The following is a 19,312-nucleotide window of genomic DNA, read 5'->3' as shown; positions in this document are numbered from 1 at the left end:
TTTTTCCTCTCTCTTTCTCCCTCGCTCTCAATCAAACCCACTTTTTTGGCCATATACAAATTCAACGGTAAACCATATCCTGGCCATAAAAGAAAGCAGCGATTGAGAATATGGTGTTTTACGCACACACTAGATAAAGCGCAATCATATTTGACATAACAGTGAGGAGGAAAACATCACACCTCCCAGCTACCATTTGGCAAGGTGATTGATGTCCATAAAACGCCTCACTTCTAGCTTGTACATTGTCTGTCGCTGTTTTTTTCATTTCCTACATTATTTTCTTCGCAGTAATATAATTTGTCCGTTACACACTGCCACATCTTTTCTCTATTTAGTTTCAGACTCCAATTTCACATGACGATAATTATATTCTCGTAGAGACGTTATTAAATAAATAAGATAATAAAGGTCTCCCGTCTAATAGAACCCTGAGCGGAGTAAATAAACACTCTTGACCACAATTTGTGGAAATACAGTAGTTTTTTTTTTTCTCATGAGGAAGATGACACTTAAAGGCGTATTAAATCAGGACTATAAGAGCAAAACTACGAATCCGAAGCGAAAGCAATGTGAACAAAAGGCCGTCTGTACAAGTGATGACGTTCAAGACGCACACACACAGGCGAGCAGTTACCGCTCGCTCGTTAGTTGAGGTAATGTTTATACAGCATTATGCCATGGCACACAAACATTCAAATGCTTCTTGTTCAACATGGAGCACTTGGACAGGAAGAGGAGGGGGAGAAAAAGAAGACATGTAAAGTTATATTTGAGTCACATGTAATAGCTGCAATTATATATTGGCGATATGGAAGGCCTGACCGTGTGTGTGGAGTTTGTGTGTGCGAGTGTGTCTACACTGGAACAAAGGGCCACTTGTGTCAGGGGCCCGCTCACTACAGCTCTTACCGTAATGATATTCCAATGCTTGTGTGTGTGTGTGTGTGTGTGTGTGTGTGTGTCTTTGTGTGTGTGAGATGTTGAGTCTAGAAGGGAAATGACTAGTGTGCCATGCCAGATCCTTCCTACCCCCCTACCACCACTCACAAACCATTCACAAAGACACACCCCTGGTCACACATATTCACACACACATGCACACGCACACACACACACACACACACAATGTACTACAGTATATATTTGGGCTGCACAATTAATCGAATTTTAATCGCGATTACGGTAATGGCTGCCACGATTAAATAAGCTGACCCTCGCCGATATTAACATTTAAATAAAAACGGCTATCATACACGTCAAATCAAGCACTTTGTCACACTACCACCAGGGGGCATTGTTTCCCACGTGTTTACATGAGAAAAGCCTCTATTTTACTCACCCAAATATATTATATATATTATATTATTTCCTAATATATACTGTGCTAGTTGTCAATTGAGAGTCACTTGGGAAAATCTGATTGTTTGAAATGACCAAAAATGACATTTTGACTGCTAATTGATGAAAATTTGCTTAAAAGTAAATCATGTGCTTGGTTCTGAGTAGGCTTCATTTTTTTTCATTGGTTTACACTCAGCAAGTAAGTTAGCTGTGCTGCCCTGTGTGCCAAGTTTTTCAATGTTTTGTGTGAATCTCTTTTAATTATTATTTGTTTTAGTTTATTATTATTCGTAAGTATCAAGTCTTGAAGCCTTGTTCATAGCCTGCTTGTTTAAAAAAAAGGGCACTAAATAGACATGTTTGACCAAACATGATGAATAATCATGATTTCAATATTGACCAAATTAACCGTGATTATTATTTTGGCCATAATCGTGCAGCCCTAGTATGAATTCACATTTAGCAAATTGTTGCATCCAAACAATCTGTGAAGTTAATATTTGTTGAAAGCTTTTTTTGTGGATATTAAAAAGGATACAGTTTTCGGTATACTTATCCAATTTTCATAGATAATGATCTTACTCATAACTAATTAGACAAGTCAGGGGGCACCACATGTTTTCTCTTTCCTGGGGGGGACTTTGCAAAAAATTAATTGAGAAGCATTGCCTTGGGCTATTATGAATAGTTGTTGCGTGCATTTGTGTATGGTGTTCTTCCACTATTTTATATATTCTCAGTCGTCCTCAGGTCATTGAGTTTGCAGTGGAGTGTCGATTTTAGCAACAGTTAAGTCACACTAATTCCATACCACAAAATACTTCTTTACAGACTCAGTCTGTGACATCATTAAAGTGCATATGCATGTGTGTGCGTGTGCGCGCGTGTGTGTGGGTGTGTGTGCATGTGCGCGTACCGTGTGATCCAGATGGATTTTACACCAGCCTAGATGGGCGGATTGAAGCAAAGAGACATGCCAGCTGCCCTTTCTATATTATGTGTACACATAAATAGAGACACACAAAAGTGTACAATTTAAACATAATTATATGATTATGGAGGTATTTCTTTTGTCAGGCGTTTTTTTTTTGTCAAATACATTTTTACACCAGCGTATGGTGTTCAATGTCAGGCTGCTGAACACACATTTACTTCTTAAATTTCATACTTTTCCTCAATTTTGTATTATTATTTATTTATTTATTATTTTTCTTACTCCCTCTACAGGTATGAAGTGTAAACTGACATTTGAGGCATCCACTATGATTCCAAAAAAGAACCGTTTGAATCCAGTGTCATTAAAAACGTTTCATGATGTATTTCAAATTCTGTATGTTTTTAACTCCAGGGCTCCCCCAACAGTTGTAAAGTGTAATCTGTTCATGTTTATTTTGTTATACGTCAATGACCAATAATAATGCATTATATATATATATATATATATATATATATATATATATATATATATATATATATATATATATATATATATATATATATATATATATATATATATATATATATATATATATATATATATATTTTCCACTATCACTAAAACTTGATTTTGAGTGTTGTTTACTAAGTACATATTAAATCATGTCTGTAGGGAAATATGTTATTGTCATGCTGATGATTTTATATGAAGATGTGCCAACATTTTATGTGTGCTTTTATTTATGGCCCACTTGCGTCCAACGGTGTCACACACACCGCGTGAGGATTTTATTTTTGTGCTGACATAGCACAGTGGCCAAAAAAAAAAAAAAAGCGCTAGAGAAATCTCTCCTCCAGCCTGGAAATAAAATCCATTTTCATTAACATACCGGTGTGATGATGTGGCTTTAGGATAACGTGGCAACATAAAGAAGCCAAGGTGGAGATAGAAAAGGGATTTAGAAGCGCAATTGAGATGACAAGAGTATGAAACCAGGCGGATTTAGGGAGAAAGGGAACACAATAAAAACAACAGAGGAGGCAAAAAGGAATGTTGAAAGACGGCGGGTGCTCGGTGGTCGATGCGTTTTGACTCTTTTAAAGCTCTACTCTGCTGCGAAAAAAACGGTTTCCCTCCGTGCCATATACATATCGTCAATACGCTGTCTCCGATTTAAATGGTTTCAATTTTCTCTCTTAACACACAAACACAAGCGATGTAAATCAGAGAATTGCAACAAGGCCTCCGGCAAAGAACAAACACAAACAACTGGAATGAAACCCCTTTAACTATAAACATACAACTTTTGGTGTTTTTTTACAACATTCATTCTTCTTTGACTTAATTGGCGTGAGCACATGTTTCTCTACCATATCGTGTTTGTGTTTTGCTTGAGGACATATTTTGATAGAGGAACTTAAGATCGAAACATTTTGGAAGAATATTGCTTATAAAATAAATAAATACCGTAATGATGTCATAACTCCTGGGTGTCCAAGGATTTTTCATTAACCTGGCCTTATTATTACCCAACATGAAATAAAACGCTTCCCTGCAGCAAAATGAAAGCTTTCCTGCAACATTTAGTTCTTGGATCAGAGCCTTTTGTCAACTACAAATCCCACAATGCATAACAAGAACTTTCCATTGTGGGAGTCAGGCTAAGCCATTCAATGAAGTCACTGAAAGGCTTGCAAATGTCATAAGTTTGGCGCGCCACGATGCTGGGGTCTCTATACAAAAATTTTAATTGCACTCCGTTTACAAGTTGCCCTTGAAAGAATTAATGCAAAAAAATCGGGGGATATACATGATAAAACATTGAGTTTTCAATATGTCCAAAATTTGACAATAGATCCAATTTTTAATGGCAGTAAATGAGCCTGACATGGGCTATATTTGAAATCAATTGGCAATCTCCCATTTGCAAGCATTTAGAAGGGATGGCAGGACGGCATATTGAAAGTTACCATGTTTGGACAATCTATGCAATATTTTAGTTTGGTCGTGTGGCCTTCCAAAGCTGAGCCGTGATTGGTCATTACCAGAGTAAGGAGCAACTATAATGACATTTTCAGGCCAGTGACAAAAAAGATTAAACAACACCCTTCATTTAAAATTGATAGATATTCAACACAAAATTAAATCTTGAATGTGAAAACATGGACCAACAAAACATTATGGAGTGACTACAGTCAGACTCTATTCAAAAGCGAAACCATCTAAGTGTCGTGATAGGTGCTGCTGTTTTGGTTGGCAAACGTAATATAGATTAACCAGCTACCTCCATATTTTCTCTTGGATGTAATTACAACGACTTGACATTTGGTTGTGTTTACTTGAGCAAATGATTTCAACCTCCTGTCATCATGATGCGAGCGTGATATAAGAGTTAGTGCCCGCGGTCGTGCAAAAAGGGGAGAGAGAAAGCGTGGTGGAGACGAAGTGCGTGATGAAGTGAGCGGCGAGCAGGAACATAAAAACGAAGAGGGGGTGAGGAAAAAAAATTGAGAAAGGCACAGAGGTGTGCAACACTTCATCACAGCAAACAAGTTAAGGCCTTAAGGACCTCGCACACACTAGATGGATGTCTTTGTGTTGTGTACAACGGTGCATGGGGGAAGAGGGGACAAGTGTGCGTGTGTGCGTAGGTGTGTGTGTGTGTGTGTGTGTGTGTGTGTGTGTGTGTGTGTGTGTGTGTGTGTGTGTGTGTGTCTGCTGCCCCCAGTGAAGAGATTTGGAATCTCCACAGGCGGCCCAATCCATTTAAATGTAAGCACACTTGGGTAGGTCAAAAATGTAATAAATTATATGCGGCTAGTAAATGTTACTTGAAAGTAGTCTATTACTTATTTTGGTTCAAGAGATGCACCAACTAATCCGTCGTAATAGCCGCTGTTTCATTAAAGCAGAGAAAATATATGGTTGCAAGTATTGTTGTAAGCACTGTTTGGATGTGTTGCTTGCGCATGCAGTAAAATAGAACTTGTTGAAGGTTTAGTTTTACTGTAACAGTGATGCTAATTTATAGTTTTATGATGTTAGCATTAAGCTAGAAGCTTGTGTACTTTTAGGTGTGCGTTTACAATTAATGAATTCTCTTTTGTTTTATCTGTCAATATTACAAAAAAAAAACTTACACTGAGAGCTGGGAGCGATAAAAAAATTGAAATTGTTGTCCATTTTTTTAGCTACTTTTTAGCTACTATCTTTGGCTACTGGAGTGTTTAAAAATGGCCGGTACAAAATTAATTAAGTATTAAAGTAAGAGTACTTTAAGTACCTAATGTTCTTTAGGTCAAAACGTAATGGATTACTTGAGTACTTTTTACTGAAAGTAATTATTTACTTTTATTCATCCGCTTAAATCGATTACCTTAGTGGTTAATCACCAAAATTAATTTATTACGCTACTACTTCTGACTTTAGTAAGTTAGTACTAAAACTAATCAACTAATTTAGTTCTCTACCACATGTAATTGATCATTTGATTATCAAGCACAAAAATAATCAGTTACTTTATTCCTTAAATCAAAAATTACTTAATTCTTAATTCATGTGCCATTATTAGAGCCTATTTAGCCAAAACACGTGAAGTACACGTTTTTAAGTTTGGACTTAAAAAAATGTAAATATAAGTCTTTTTAATAGAATGAGTTCATTTATGTTGTTTGTATTTTATGATTTTTTTTTTAACAAACTGTTCCCAAAAAAGTAAAAATATGTGTTTGGGATCCAATGAATTGATTTCACTGATTTTTTTTTTTTTTATTATTATTTCAGAAAAAAAAAACTGGCAAGTGGTTCAGAAATGGATGGATGGATGGATTGATAGATGAATGGAAAAAAATCTGATAAAAATGGATCTGATGTGCATCACATCGCCCACTACTGGCCTGGCATGTGTATTACAGTATGTTTGTTTTGTGCTGCTACATGTAAATGTTCATCCCCGTGATTGTTTACTGTGTTCGACTTTTAAGTACAGTAAAACGCCTCTACAACAAAACGTGCATGTACGGAAAAATTTGCCATAGTGAAAAGTCCCCTGTTGTAAATTTCTGGCAGCAGACATGATTTCATTGTAGCATTAATTAAAAAAACCTGTTAGAAAAATACCATTAAATACAAGTATCGTTTCATCATATTATTATTGTTAAAAGTCGGCGTTTCTGAATCAAATACTGTATGTCTAGTCAACCCAATTTTAATTTCTGCATATAATAACAGCGACTTTAATTTGAAACTGAACATTTCTATTGTAACTTGCCACGGGCAACATTTGTCAAAGCTCAAGTGGAGTTTATCGTTTTCTTCAGTGTGGGGGGTCGCTCAGGCGAAGTGACACTGATTTTTCTGGTCAATAGTCACATCCAGATGTGGTTTTGTGTCATTTTTCCTGACATTTCCTACTACATTTTTGTGGCAACATACTTGATACGAACGGGGAAAGCAATACATCATTGTTTCACAGTCCCAGCCAGGGGGGCTTGAAACACAACCATCATACTTTCCTTTCAATCCGTGAACATATTCATGTTGTTGATTTGTTCCCTTTCCAAGAATATATGAGCATCTCGCCGCATCTTTCATGTTTTTCGCATCCTCGCCATGCAAATCCGACTATATCTGTGGGCCCTTTGTAATTATTTCTCCTTCTAAATTCATAAAACATGTTCACATCAAGCCCCATGACACATATACACAGACACACACACACACACACACATTCGTATACATATAGACTATATAATTTGTGTCCTGTTTGTAATTATCAATCCATTTGGGGATTTCAAGAGTTTCTGTATGGAGCTTAAAAAGGCTTGTTGTTCTGTTCCGACAAAACCACATCTGAAAGAACACACACACACACACACACACACACACGCATACAGCAAAAGAATCTCATAGGAGTGGAAGCCACAGTGTTTGAAGATAAGATTTTTTTTTCCTCCTCATCCTCGCCTCCTCCTGTGTGTGTATGTGTCTCCAGTGAATAATGTAGTTTATGAACAAACTTCATGAAACATATTTTGCCAAGCAGAGCGCACACACACTCAGGCATTCAAACAAATGCAGAATGTGCGTTAAAATGTCAATGAAATAATGGCGGGATGTGTCTGGCTTCTTGTCTGGCCAAATAGAATTGCAGTAGACGAGCGCCATTCATCCCACAGGATATGAGCTTGATTTTTTTTGTGGGTGAAATTGGGAAGTCACATATGCACAAGTCACATATAAGTCTCAAGTCTTAACTTCAGAGTTTCAGGACAATTCCAAGTTACTGTTTAAAAAAAAGGGATTTTAAAAGTGGACTTAATCCTTGCATCTTTCTCAACTGTTTGTTGCCCCTAACCAGCGCCAAGCATTTTTGGATAGTGCCGTGCCACCTGTGTCTGATTTATTAAACTTTGGAAGGATATTTGCATAGATATATTGACGCATATTTTGATATTGGACATATTTGATTCAGCATTTCAATTTTGACTCCAGAAGATTTTGTCACTAATGATAAAAATGACAAAATTAAGGCATACACCGCCATACGGTCAGTCGCTTCATGTTCCAATTAATATGCCCTTAATTAGAAAAGAAAAATAGTCCTCTGGTGATGGTGTTTAAAAAAAAACTGATTTACTGATACCTTCAAAAACCCTGTTACAATATCATGTAACCCTTTAAGTGCCTTCAAGTACCCCCCCAGATGAATTATTTTTCCAAAAATGACTTATTGATTTATTGCCCAGCCCTACATTTAAAAAAATTCCAATTTTTCTAAATTTCACGTTTTCAAAATCCAACATTGAGCAGAATAAAATCACTTACCACTCAAAGGTCGACATTTGAATATCCACTCTAAGCAGGCTAGCATTTCAGCATTTGTAAACAGGGATAGCAACAAAATACTGGGCAAGACATAAAGATGATTGCACAAACAATTCTCACTGTTATATACGATACGATCCGATATACTTTTATTGTCCCTCTTGGGGAAATTTGTCTTGGACTCAGCAGCTGCAGCAAACATGAGAAAACAAAGTATAAAAGACAGCAAGCAATATACGCAAGCAACAATTTGCACCTCAGTATTGCACATATCCCATGGACATAAATATTGCACAAGCAGGCTACCCTGACACGTGATAAAAACAAATGCTAAAACCATGTAAAAACATGCTAAAAGCAAGTAAAATGATTGCACTGTATGCTAAAAACATGTATAAAAAAATCACATGCTAAAAGCCACCAGAATAAATAGAAACGATAATAAATAATATACCATATTATTTTTAAATACTCGTTCGACATTTCCTGATTTCACATCGTTTTACGGCGAAATAGATTGACTATCGCTTCTGATATAGACACTAATTTGCAACTGCTGTATAGATCCGGCCTGAGTCCCAAACATTAAGTGCACAGTGTGAAGTCTGAATGAAGGTTTTATTTAATGAGGCCGGCGGCAGACAGAGTGACATTTACTGGCACGGAGTCGCCGCCTAATTGCCTCGACGGTGGCCGCCGAGGTCCAAGTCGAAGCGCCTTGGGAACCAGCGTGCAGCACTCTTCATTTACATGGGGGGCTGATAGGGGCAGCCCAGGATCAGCATACTAAGGCCTATACACACCATTTAAGACTTTAAAGGAAGTCCATCAGAATAGGAGACAGGATTATAATGCATTATAGAAAATTGCTCCTCAAACTAAGTCCCTCCTTAAAATTCCACCGTGACCAAGATTCAAATACAGCGGCACTATATATTAGACACGCACAAACACTCACGCGGCACACACACACACACACACACACACGCAGAGATGCACAGCAGGGCCCAGCGAGAGGGGGAAATTAACAATATGCAAACAAGTACCCCACCATGAGTTGTTGACACCTAAACAATGAAAACACAATTACTCGCCTCTCTCCGCACACACACGCGTGCACAGGCAGCAGGAGCATGTGTAGAGGGACAATGATTAAATTGGGTGCCACGTGCACAAGTTGGCAGCTTGCTGATATACGGACACACTCAACACATTGACTCATTACACTTTTGACTAAAAGTTGGACGGAGTAACGCTACTAAATCATTCAAATGTTTCCGTGCATTTCTCCTACTCACAGGCAGGCTTGTGTGTGTGAATGTGTGATTGTGCGCGTTTGTGTGTGTGGGTCTGCGCATGTGTGTTAATAACGATCAACAATTTTATCTTTAAGTACAAAAGTATGTTTTAAAAAATGTAGAATCCAGACAGCCAATTAGATGGTTCAGCTCTGACTCGTTTGGAATTTTGAATAGGAATATTTTTTTAAAAACTAGCAAAAAAAAAAAAAAAAACACAGATTATTATCCTATATTACAAGTGCAATGATTCATCAATAACTAATAGCTAATAAAATTAACTGATAATCATTTTAGGATAGTTGATTCATCATTTAGATACCCAAAATCGTCAATATCCTCAGAATTTTAGTCTTTTAATAAATATTCTAAATTATTCAACCCTTGTGCAGTACTTTTTTTGTCCAATCCTTTGATCTTTACATCAAAGGCATTTCATATCAATTGGAAAACATTGAGGAAAGACACTACGGACCTGAAATTTCACCCAGATGATTGACAACATGTCACAGTTGAAAAAAAATATATCACACTGCAAGGAAGTGTACATCCGTTGGCTAAAATAAAGCAAAAATGATGTGGAAGAAAATGATCCAAAAATACTGCACAAATGTTAATCTCTTATGAAAGTAGACTGATTATTTTTTTAAAACAATTTATTGATAAATCACAAAATATTTAGCATATTAATTGATTAACAAAGTCATCATTAGCCCGAGCCTATAATTTATAATGTGTAATATAACATTTGCATTGCTGAATACTGCGATGTAAACAATTTAAAAGTAATTATTCGATAACAACAAAAATAACAATCTAAAGTGTGTATTTAGGCATAAAATTAACTGAAAAGATAATTCAAAGTAAAATAAGACTTCATCCAATTTAGCTTTGAATGAAAAGTAACTTATAGTAATATAACTCCGCATCTAGCACTGACCAAGTAACTAGTGCAAAAATCTCAGTCTCAGTTCAGCTATACTCAATGGTAACAGCAAAAAAACAAATCCAAAAACAAAAAAAGAAACAAAAAGAGGGAATAATAACAGAAAAAAAAACAGCAATCGACAATTCTGACTAGAGGCAATCATCCGATGGGATTATTATGATTTGCTGGGACGTGTCACTAAGAAGTCATTGTAATAGCTGCGTCTCTTCTCGGGATGTAAACAAGTTGAAGGACAACTAAAGCCACCATCCAGCTGCTAAATTGAGGTCACGTATGAAGTACACGCACATATTCAGCACAGTAGTTTATAATCTGAACAGAAGGTCCTTGGCTCAGCATATTTGGCAATATAGATGGCGCTGGGAACATTTCTTGGCATTTTATGTGTGAGTGGGTATTTTGTTCCCCCTCCTGCTTGATAAACAGCCCGCGCCTTTGCTCTGTTGCAGAAAATGCTCCGGAATTTCCCATTATGATGAAGCGATTGAACAATTGTGGCGTAAATACAATAGAAGATGCAGTCAAAGAAAACTAAAAATCAATATCACCCGGTGAGCATTGCTTTTTTTTGTGTGATTGTGGGTGACATAAAAGACGCATTAAAATGGACAAAAAAAACATAACGCTTGCCAAGAGTTTTAGGGCACTGAGTGAATCTCAAAAGGAAATGTGAAGCTCAAAAATCATAACTAGACACATGGTAACCGTGGTAACCAGAGATGGGTTGGACCCGATTAACAGCAACATCAGATACATCTAAAATGCTTTTATTGTCTTCATAGGCACTCATTTTTTCACACTTAGGTGATACTTTCATTAGTTAGAGTAAAATCTTACTGTAATGTTAATGCAAAATATCATCTATCTGAGCTGGACAGAGGCTAATGGCAGATGAGCGTTATTAAATATTTCAGCGCATGATATACCGTGTACACAATGTGGAGTAAAAGAGGATAAAAGGTGAAAATTATCCCCCGGGGTTCCTTGAGTTATCTCTCCTAAGTGCGCCCTTGTCATCTGCCGCACAAATTATTACCGTTGTTAAAAACAGAAAGCGGGACTCCAAACGCCACAACCTTCAAAAGTACAAATATCTGCACGCTTGCCAACATGAATCCGGGCACTTTATTTCACGTTGACCTTCTCGCACACGCCCACACACAAGCATGAGGAAAATTTCTTCGAAAAGGTCAGCGTGAACATGTGGCTTAAGTCTTGTGAATCCGTCTCTTGAGTTTTCTATCTCTTTGACTTTTTTCTAGTGTTTGTTCATGTGTGTGTGTATGTGTGAGAGGTATATTCCCACTGCAAATACAGTATTTTTCAAAAGTTTAGAAACACCTCTAAATTTAAAAGGTCTCAATTAAAAAACGCATCAACTGGCTGCACTAATAAGTTAAATTTAAATTGAATTAAATTTAAAAAAATACAGTAATAATTTACAGGTTATTAGAAGCACAAAAAATACCAGAAATTGTGTTTTTAATTAACCTAAATAACCAAAAAATGTATTCTTCCTCTTACTTTTTTTGTTTTGGATGGATGGATGGATGGATGGATGGATGGATGGATGGATGGATGGATAGATAGATAGATAGATAGATAGATAGATAGATAGATAGATAGATAGATAGATAGATAGATAGATAGATAGATAGATAGATAGATAGATAGATAGATAGATAGATAGATAGATAGATAGATAGATAGATAGATAGATATGTCAGTATAAGTGAAGGCTTAATGAGCTGAAGTTCACTTCCAAACAAATGTCTAAAATTGGAATTATTTTAAATGTAGTTTGCTAATTAAGCGGATATGGTGGTAATTAAAGGGTTAAGAGGCCAAGAAATTCAAGCTTACTTAATGATGCACAGTGAGGAACTGAAAATTTTCCCAGCTTGTAAATCATCATCCACGAAATAAAGTTGACTAAGAAAATATCAAGGTGTGCAAGACTTGGCAAAAAATAACATTTTTGGTCACCAGATAAATGCATCAATACTTTATTCTAATGTCGATGATTTAAGTATTAATTAAGAAATTGGGGGAAAACAAAACAAAACAAAACAAAACTGAATTACAGGGATTTTCTGGTACTGTAATTGAATTACAGTGGACGTAATCATCAAAATTACAATTAAATCAATATGAACCACACAAGAATCAATTTTTCAAGCCTTTTCTTGCAATGTATATGGTTACAAATGTGTCCTAATGTGACACTAGTATCAGATAGCATGGGCCAAAATTCACACATATATTTACACACTCAATAATCCAGTATGGCATCATTTGTTAGCGTGTGCATCCATCCATGCGTGTCCTCACTGCATTTTGCTTATAACCTTAAAGCATGGTCTGCTCTGCCTAAGGAAATATCACACTTGTCAATGCATTATCGTCCTATTGTGTGTTGTAATTTGGTTGTAGTTTGCCGGGCTCTTCTATGGGTTGTATGGATGGATTGATAGGCTTTACTATGGATGGACGAACGGACCAATAAAAAGCTGGCTCGTTGGATAAATGCAAACATGAGGTATCTAAAAACAAATGCGACTGACTGCTATCGACCCTTGCTTTTCCAGTTGGAGCCATTCAGCGCGCGGTCCCAGCATAAACGTCCGTAGACGGAAGCTGGAATTGATCTCTCTTGGCATCCATTGGTGCGACTCAGCTCATTAGTGCAGCTCTTTGTACAAGATCAACTTTATTACCTCCATTGGGGAACGGCTAGGGTCAAACGCAATAAAAGGATACGTAATTAATTATAGGATGATTAAAGCGGCCCCGTCATCTTCTTCAACTTGTTTCAGTCAGTAAACAAATCAATTCCATTACGCTTTATGTCAGGAACTGTATCAAATAAATGATGTGAACAGGGCATTTGTTATTGATCAGCATCGTTTAACGTTATGGGAACTGGCCGAGGACCAGGATGTCCTATTGTGTTCCGCTGGGGTGATTGACAGGCGGTCTTCCCATCTAATTTATTGTGGCAGAAAAACAAAAAGAGAAAAAAATCACTAACGCAAAATCAGGGGTGCACGCAAATGCTTCCGTAAATCATAACCAGCGAAAAAACATCCGTTGGAATAAATCGTCATCTCCTTTTGAAAAGAGATGGTGCATTATGAAGGCCATTAATGTGGATTTACTGCCGGGCTTGTTGTATTATGCCGCATTAGTTTTATGGAGGCGTACCCAATACGATGTTGTTGCAAAGCAGCAATTATTAATTATTGTTGGAGCAAGGGCGCGCGGCGTGTAAATCGGAAAAGCTCGGCAAAATATCGACAACGTGTTTCTGCTTCCAAATAAACACGCACAAGTATGTTATTTTTTAAAATCGCTTCCTGTCCCTCCCTCTCAGCCAAACAGAAATGGCCGCTTGTCTATTTGAATTCCGCTGCCATCATACACACGCGCGCGCATTATGCATAGCATCGGTGTGTGACGATCGTATTATTTGGTTTTGCCCTTTGTTTGTTCTAGCCAAAGCAGATGGGCAGCTCTAATCAAACGGGCCCTGCCTTTTCCAATCTGTGTGATATATTAATTTGATTTTTCTTTTCTTTTGAATTCACAGTGAGACAATGTTGGAATACCGTGCTCATTTTTTGCTCTTTTTGAATCTGCCTATTTCAATTTCATACTCTAGTTTTTTTGTACAGAGATAAAATTGGAAGACTTAGACAGGCTTTTTTTTCACTTTCATCATTAACTTTCCACACAAGAGTGGCTAGGAGAAAATACATTGATGTACTACCGTGAAGTGAACTGTGAAGCAACCAATTCAAAGCAGGTAGCAAATATACAGCAAAACTTTCCTAATTGAGTCACTTCCTGTTCATCTCTCTGATCTTTCTATCAAATGCTGATGTAAAAAAAATAATAATCTGACCGTTATGAATAGTTTTTTACATCGGTTATGTAAATTTGTCGACAGTGTTTTCCCCATCGACGACTTGTTGCTTTAATTTCTTTTAAGCATTATTCAGTTCCGGCATGTAATTTTTTTAGTTCAAGTTCATCAGGAAGTTCAATAACATAAGTAAACAAAGTTTCAATTACTGGTTTGGTCCATAGCATTTAATAAAGGGCAAATATTAAAAGAAAATGTTTGTAAATGTTTTATTTTGATCTGAGACAAAGATACTAAGGCTGCATGTACAACTGAAATAAGAAAATATTTGTGATGCATTTTCACAAAATGAGGCTTCCCCTTAAAGTCCTTTAAAATGATATACAGTATAACACATGGAAGTAGCTCAAAAATTAACAAAGGTACTGTACTTATATTGTTTGTATTATATGTTTGTATTGTAGTTGTTGTAGTTGAAATCTCTAATTTCAAGAAAAACACATATTGATTTTTTGAAAATTCATGTTTCAAAGCTGCACTTGTCTACTAATTCCTTATTTTCATACACTTCCAGTACAATTTGAACTTTGTGACCGCTAATAAATAAACGTTGAAACTTTAAGAAGTTGTTTTTGTGGAAATATCCCAAACCGGACATCTCTGTTGGCAATTTGTATTTTGGACAATAACTCTAAATTATTATCTGACACATATGCCTGGTTTTGCCAAAACCTTACCAGGCAGAGGCTGAAATTTTAATGATTTGTGCAATTTTATGTTTTTGGTTATCGATGAACCTATTCAAACCTATTCACAGCTATGGACATCAAAAATCCATTTTTCTGGGCTAGCTAGCAGTGAATAATTTCATGTTATGTTTGTTTTTTTCTGGTTGTGTTTTGGTCTTTTTTTTTTTCATGTTGATGTCCCCCTTGTGTCAGTGTCTCATCAGTGTGATTGTGTGCACTTGTGTGTGTTAACCCGCCCCCCTATTGGTAAGCAATCAGCTCCCTTTGCCAATTGTTGCCTATTCATGTATTTTGTGTTGCCTCGTTAGTTTTGTGTGTATTTAGTTTCCTGTTTCCTTTCAGTTCTTGTCGAGTCATTGTCCAAGTGTCACTGCGTCTAGTAGTCGTTCCCGTTCCTTGTTGTCCATGTTAGTCCTTCCCATTTTAAGTTCATAATCTTTTGCATGACGTTGATTTTTTTTATTTTTTGGTTTGGTTCTTTGTCGCCTTCGATTTTGTTTTTGTTCTTATTTCATCTTTTCATTAAATTAGTATTGTTTTCAAGCACTCCCCGCCTGTCTGTCTCCCTGCATTATGGGTCCACCTCTGCACCTGACAATTTAATTTGTTTAATGCCATTGACAGTTTCTTAAATCAAACATCCATTTTAACTGTGTTGTCGGTGAATTTGACGATTGATTCATTATGGATTAATCGGTTCAACAAACCTCTATTTACCAACATTTGCTTTTAATTTGGGAACTACTCATCAGTATTTCAGCCTATTTTTCTGACACCTTGTGGACCATAAGGTAATCTTGAAGAAATTTCTCTTTTGTATTTTCTGCACTATGAATTTGAGAAAATGCCCTGTTTTTGAATAAACGAATAGGAATTAGAACTGTGATTTTTAAAATTGATTAAACTACAAAATAATTGACGGATGAAGGAAGTTTAATCATTAATTGCAGCAACAGAAGAACATCTCAATGTTGAATTTGGAAGAGAAATGCTCATACGACAAAAACTACCTTACCATGAAACGAAACTAGACAAAACATTCTGTTGTCGTTACCTGTTTACATGAGAAAAGCCGAGCATGAAAGGGGTCTTTATCTTACACTTTGAGCTTCCATCGCCTCATTCCGTCACTTTGCCAAACACGACAATCAATCAGAAGGAGGCGGCCACTAAAATGTTGACAATTTGGAGACGTCATGTTTTCTTCTGTCAGCTGCGTGCACGGGTTTGCTTTCCAAAGCGAGTGTTTTCTCCTACAAACAAACACAAATGAACCTCTAAAAATGTACACGTGTGTGTGTGTATGTGTGTTTATAAGCGACTGTGTGCGCCTGCACATATGTGCTGCCCCGGTGTGTTTTCTTAGGTGTGTTGTCAGGAAGTCGGCTGTCAGACATGACGGCTGAGGTTGTGCTCATTAGATGCTTGCGCACACGAGCTCGCGCACACATACACACAGGTTTGAGGGGGTGACTGGTGCGGAAAACAGAGAAGTCATTCAGACAAACTGCACCTGTTTTTTCGAAAATGGTTTAACAAGCAGTTCCAGCAAGAGAAATACCTGGTCATAAACACACACACACAAACACACAGAGCTTGGAAAAGTGAAGGAAAATAACAGAAACATCCAGTGAACCAAAACGTGGCAGATTGAAGAATGGATGGATTGATAAAAGAACCACTGCACTGAAGTGAATTCAAGTGTACCTCCCGAGGTCCCAAAATAATGGTCTAAAATGCTAAACCTTAAGGCATATGTCACAAACAAACCATCGCTTGAACTCATGTACATCAGTGGCTTGATCAAGAAATGTGTGCATGCCTCCGCACCCAAAACTGTCTAACCAGTGCGTTTTTCCATAATACAGAAGAGCGTCCTTTCTTGTTCAAATGTAAATCGGACACTTAATTGCCGTGCTATTTTGCTGTTCGAAGCTGGACATTCTCTCTGTTAATGCGGCTCCACCCAGACCTGTGTGAAAAGGTAAAAATGTACCACCCAAGTCCACTATCGTAATCGTTATTATGAAGCTAAACACATTAGCTAGGTTATCTTAGCATAGCAAGCTGTGTCATTTCTTGTCATCCCTCTTCAGTTTTGCAATTCATTACGTATTGTTCAAATACACATATACATTTTTGTCCACAAACACCAATGCCTAGACGCTCATTTAGAGCCTTTCATGCTATCTTGTTAGCATTGCCCCCACCACTGCCACACACATTTCTATCATAGTGGGAACATCCCATTGACGTAAAGAATTTCCTAGCTCCTAACCTTAACCACCACAACATATTGCCTAACCTGAACCGTTACTCTAACTCAGTCCATCTCAAATATTGGGGCGGGTCCCACTGGGGGGACGCAAGGTCATGTCAGGGGGAGTGCGGATGAGGGAACAGGCTAAAAAGTTGTTCAGGCTTAAAAGTTAACTTCTGTTGAAGGTTTAATTATATTGCTTTTTTCCTTTTTCGTAAATTTGAAAAAAGATACAATTTCTGGCCACATATACACATGTTTTTTTTTTTTATTTTAATTGATAATGGTCTTATTTACATTCACCACAGCAAGTGGGGCATAATTCAAGACAGACCAACAAAATTAAAGCATGTCTTGACCCTCAAAAAAGGTCTGAACTTGTGGGGTTCACCAAAATGCTCCCCACAAGTGCAAAATGTCCCCAGAAAGAGAGTAAAACATGCAATTTGGTCCGCATCGTGTCAGAAACCAAGCGTGCACACACACACATATACACACAAACATGCACTCACATAGTAGTATTTATAATTATATATAGTAGTATTTAGTAGTTGTTGGCGCAATTTATCTTATTTTCTGCGTCCAACCTCTTTCCACGTCCATTCATCCATCCGTTCTGAATGAATAGGCACACAAAAATATTGCTTGTCTTTGGTTTTTCCTCTTAGTCTTCGGGCACATACACTTTGTACTGTGCCATAAAAGCATTTTTGGAGGCTAGAACCCTGTGTGAGTTAGTGCCGATTACGAAAGCTATTAGCGATCCAAACTTGCCCATCAAGGACTTTACATCACAAGTCCGTCTCTAGGAGCCAAGACGGAGCAAATATGGCTGCCGCAATGGCGTCTCTGACCAGAAGTTTCAGTTAGCTATTGTAAGCTTGCCCTTAATAAAAGCAGTGTTACTAAAATAGGATTGAATGCCATTTTTCCTGATGAATCATAGATCAGAAAAGAAAACAAACTAAGACAGACGAACAAAAAAAGCCAACTGCTAGTACAGCACAGAGGTCTGCATTCTCTTCATAAACTTTACTCATCAAGGCAGGAAAAAAAAAAGGCAAATGATTCCTCTCCCAAAAGTATGCTAACGAGCTTTGAATGCAGCATGAATTAGCCCGGCGGTGTTCTACAGAGATGGTATACACGCCTCCTACTGTGGGATGCCGTGAAGGTTGACTCGGGCATCATTTGCATACAATTCCTATTAAGCGGACGTTAGGCAGAGAGTACGCCGGCGTTGCCTTGGAACACTGACGAGAGATGCCAGGAGTCAATGGGTCAAAACCACCGCGGCGGCTGCGAGCAGGAAGATGAACGAGGGAGAAATTTATGTTGCGGCAAAAAAAAAAAAAGGGCTGACTCAACTTTATCAAAGAATGTTTTGTGGTAATAGCTCATGATCCTTTGTGCTAAACACATGTTCTCTCGATAAAAAATAAATAAATAAAATGACCCTCGCTTCCTAAGATCCTAACTGTATTCGAAATGAGAGCGGTTCTCAACTGGGGGCACATGAAGGCTCTTTTTGAGATTTGAATTTGGTTTCGGCAAGTAAATCTAAATGATTGCTTTTCAATGCTGTGAAATAAAATGCTTTCTTTTCAACCTAAAAGTAAATGAATTGGAACAAGACAACATATTGCTAAATTATGTTATTGTGAGTCCTGTTATGCCTTTATTTTGTTCATTTTCATACAGATGTGCATTTATAAGGGAGTTCCATCAGATGAGGCAGGAATAACATAGATAATCTTACTCAATCTAATTTGGGGAATTGCTGAATAAACTAGGCCTAGAGACAAACTACAAATTCTGTTCCAAACTTTAATAAACCAGACTTGAATGGCACCGCACTCTTTTGAGGTTGTTATTGTTTTTGTTTTTTCATTCAAAATTGTTTTGCAATGGTTATGGTGTACTAGACTGAAAAAACTATTTTCCAGGGAATTCGTCATTTAAAAAGGTTGAGATTTACTGCACTGTGAATTCTAGGTAAAATTGGAATCTTAACATTAAAAACAAACTGCATATGAATTGCATTATTTCCAAGAAACTGTTATTGTTGATTTGTTACAGAAACT

Source organism: Hippichthys cyanospilos, chromosome 21 (assembly GCF_059441005.1).
Source record: "Hippichthys cyanospilos isolate Australia breed blue-spotted pipefish chromosome 21, RoL_Hcya_1.0, whole genome shotgun sequence".
Classification (NCBI taxonomy): domain Eukaryota; kingdom Metazoa; phylum Chordata; class Actinopteri; order Syngnathiformes; family Syngnathidae; genus Hippichthys; species Hippichthys cyanospilos.
This window is presented reverse-complemented; position numbering follows the sequence as displayed.